Source organism: Acomys russatus, chromosome 5 (genome assembly GCF_903995435.1).
Source record: "Acomys russatus chromosome 5, mAcoRus1.1, whole genome shotgun sequence".
Lineage (NCBI taxonomy): Eukaryota > Metazoa > Chordata > Mammalia > Rodentia > Muridae > Acomys > Acomys russatus.
The window spans coordinates 30,244,301-30,248,529 of NC_067141.1; positions in this window are offsets into that span (position 1 = coordinate 30,244,301).

Here is a 4,229-nt window from a genome sequence, read left to right on the forward strand (position 1 = left end):
TCTGGGGGGACGAGGGGTGGGGTGGGGTGGTAAGGTGCCTGCTAACCAGTCCCACACCCATCCTCCTCTCTCCCTGTCCCAAAGTAATCTCAATCCCTCCCTCTTGGCTTACAGCCATCACTTGGGTGGATCTGCTCTGGGCAGATCTAGCCAGACCTCCTGCATGCTGCTTGCCTCTAGCCTTGCCCCACACGGGCCTGGCCCAGCCAGCAGGTTCTCTGCTGTAAACTCCTGAATCCAACCCATGCATGGCCTCCCTGCCACCCTTATCTCCAGGCCCTGCCTGTCCCCTGTTCTTTTCCCCCAATCCTCGGCATATGCTGAGTCTGTGAATAAAAGCCACGTAACCAGCGGGCACTACAAGGAATTCCCTCCCTGTTTTGGTGCCAAGGCCAGGATTGCATGGGACAGGGAAGGCAGAAGCACTGCATGCAGAACGTGGGCTGCAGCATTTAAGGTGGAATCCAGGAAGGACAGCATCGAATGGCTAGAGCAACTCAAAGCCTGTGGACCCCCAGCACTTTGGGGTCCGTGGCTCAGGTGAGTGGTGCTAAACCAGGCTGACCTGACCTCTGGAAATGAGGTGACTGGATGAAACACTCCTACAGAACTCCTCCAAACTCCCATTTGTAGATGGAGAAATTAAGACCCAGAGACTCAGGAAGATTATTTAGATTTATCCCACAAAGCAACAGCCCGGCTTCCGGTATGCACAGCCTCCTGACCACTAGACTGGAGATGACAGATACTCTGGGCCAAAACACTCTATCAGGGTAACCCTCAGGCTGCAGTGCAAAGCATTGGAATGGTAAGGGAGGTTCCCAAAGTCTAATGAAAAGGAACCTAAAGAGATCAGCCCCGCCGTCCTGGGCAGTGGTTATCAAAGTGTAATAAGTAGCTGAGAGTCCCAAGGCCAACTTTAATGCCAGTGATTTCCTGGGAAAACAGAACTCTGCAAAGCCACCGAGTCAGTCGCCGACACAGTGAAAGAATTCAGAAGAAAACGGCAACAGAGGAAAAGTGCACAGAGCAGAGTCCCGGAGTAACTAGATGCCAATTCTCTTCCCAGGGAGTCACAGCATCTTTCTCCAGCAATGCCGTAGGACACCCTACATGACTTACTGCCAACCACAAAAGTCCACCTTGATGTTGAAGGCTGGGCGTAGGGGCGTGGCTTACTACCCACATGGCTGCATCAGTTAGTGTCCAGCCTTTCTAAATGCTTAGCTGATAGACTGTGGTCCAGGAGCTTCACCACAAACCATATTTTTTGTTTTGTTTTGTTTATATGAATGTTCTATCTGCATATACACCTGCAGGGCACTAGAGGGCATAGATGGTTGTGAGCCACCATGTGGTTGCTGGGAATTGAACTCAGGACCTCTGGAAGAACAGACAGCGCTCTTAACTGCTGAGCCATCTCTCCAGCCCCTTGTTTTGTTTCTCAAGACAGGGTTTCTCTGTGTAGCCTTGGCTGTCCTGGACCCGCTTTGTAGACCAGGCTGGTCTCGAATTCACAGAGATCCACCTGCCTCTGCCTCCCCAAGTGCTGGGATTACAGGTGTGTGCCACAGTGCCTGGCTCCGCAAACCATATTTTTAGTATAGATTATCTAGTGTGGCCCAGGGTACACAGATGAGCAAAGATGTTCCTCTAGGCTGGATAAGCCAGCGGTTTGCCATGATTCCCAGGAGCCAGACAAGGCCTGCTGAGCTAACAGTGGCCCAGACCGGGAGCATCGCTGTCCCCTGGGAACTTAGATAAATTCCTGGGGTTACCATGGATTTACTAAAAGGGGAATTCTGAAAATGGGAACTAGCTGCCTTTAACTATCAGCCTCAAGGTGGTGATTCTGGTACAGGCTAAAATTTGAGGGGGAGGGGAAGGGAAACTAACCTAGAGGGACAAAAAAGAAAAAAGCCTTGCAGAGGAAGGAGTGGTGACTCACCCCCACATTTAGCTTCCGGAACCCCCAGAAGCATTTGGAGCTCGAGAGCTTGTTTGGAGGTTCTCGCTGGGGTGTGCTTTCTCCTGGTGTACCGTCGACGGGAAGAGGGCCCTTCTCTGCCTGGGAAGGTCACCCTTTTGAACTGAGTGTACAGCTTTGGACAGAGTGAACGTGGAGGGAGGGGAGGAAGGATGACAACACCTGCCTGGGCAGCCAGATCAACCCCAGTAATCAACGGCAGGGTGACGGGGCGGGGGGGATGTCTCAGTCAATCCCCCCATAACCTTTGGAATAGAATCTTCCAACACGGTAGGCAAGGATAGCCCAGTCCATACACAAGAGACTGGCCAGAAGCCACAGCAGTGTGGGATGGATCCTCAAGAGTAAGCCCTGCCCCCCGCACCACCAGCACAGGCCCGCAGGTTGTCAGCTGAGATCCTGGTAAGGGCTGCATGCTTGCCTGTGCTCCCCTTCGGGGACAAATGTCCTACCTGGGTCAAAAGCGTGGAGGTGAAGGGGCTGAGGAAGCTGAGCAGCACTGAAGGAAGTGAAGCTTTGGGGGGGGCTGGGGGGGGCCCGATAGAACTTGCCTCTACTGGAGACACGGAAGCAGGGGGTGGGACTAGCCTCAGGATCAGTAAAAAGAACAGCAAGCAGCTTGCACTTGGTCCTGCCATGTCCCTCACCAAATAACCTTAGGCATGCCTCCTGTCTTCAGTAGGAGGGACAGCACCTCAAGCCCCGTCCGGTGTCAGAGGGAAGAAGCAAACTGGTAAAGCACTTAGTGGCTGTACCATCAGTGTCACCACAGGAGAGGCTGCCACAGGTAAAGGCCTAGTCTCTCAGCCAGGTCTCACCCTGTACCTCTGTTCTGGCTTTGGAACGTCTAGAGTCCTATCCCTCAGAGCAGGAAGAAGAACTCACACACCCTAATATGCCCGGGTCTGAAGAGTGTCCAGGAGCACAGCTGGGCAAGAAGGAGTGTAAAATCCAGGTGGAATCTGGGTCCTGCAGGCCTCCAAAGAACGAGTTCTGCAAACCCAGGCCATATAAGATGGAGGAAAAGACATGAGCCGGGAGGGAGAGGTGGCTGCATGGACACCTGTCCATCCCACACGCTGCACCCACTCCTGCCCTGAGGGAGCCTTTGTACCCCGGCAACAAAGGCCTTTTCGTAGAAGCAAGGGGAGAATAAGGCCACTTTCCAAACACCACCTCTTCTGCTAGTACCACTAGACTGGAGCCAACCTAAAGAAGAGGAACAGGTTACACAGAAGCTCCGCCCACCTCCGTTTTTCACCATGTCATTTTAGCGCCGCCAACTGGCAATTCGGGAAATAGCCTTGCCAAGAAACCTGATATTTAAAAAAAAAAAAAAACACGGGCCAACAACTTAAACCGACACAGTAGGTGATCTTGGTCACACCAGCAACAACCCCTCAAAAAAAAAAAATTTTTTTTTTCTTTTTTTTGGTTTTTCGAGACAGGGTTTCTCTGTGTAGCCTTGGCCATCCTGGACTCACTTTGTAGACCAGGCTGGCCTCGAACTCACAGCGATCCGCCTGCCTCTGCCTCCCGAGTGCTGGGATTAAAGGCGTGCACCACCACGCCCGGCTCAAAAAATTTTTTTAACAAGAATACAACGCCACGGAAGCCTCACACGGCCCTATAAACATTCAAAAACAGGTCCTTCCTTCTCTGCCTAGGATGCAGTCAACAGAGGGGCCATGGAGGTGAGTGGTCTTGACATTTGGGGATAGCTCGATGCAAGTCTCAAAAACAAACAAACAAAAGCAAGACCCTCAGCCTGAAGTCTTCTTCATAGTCTTTCCCTTTGGGTGACCTATTCTTGCAGAGCCTTCCAAGGCCTGGAGAATCCGTGGTCTCATTCTCAGGCACCTAGCACAGGTTTCCCGGGACTCAGAACTGACTCCAAACAGAAACTGTGTTTGGAACCTACTCAGCTTTAGAGCAAGAATGCTCTTTCAGAGCTGCAGAGATGGCTCAGTGGTTAAGAGCATTGGCTGCTCTTTCAGAGGACCCAGGTTCAATTCCCAGCAACTACACTTCAGCTCACACCTGTGTGTAACTCCAGCTCCAGGGAATCTGACACCCACACAGACATACATGCAGGAAAAATATCAACACACACAAAATAAGAATAAATACATTTAAGAAAAAAAGTTTGAAGAAAAAAGAATGCTCTTTCAGCACAGGTGCCCCTGCCAGCTCGGGCTCTAAAGGGCTTGGTGGTAACCCTTCTGAGGTCTTTGCTTCCATG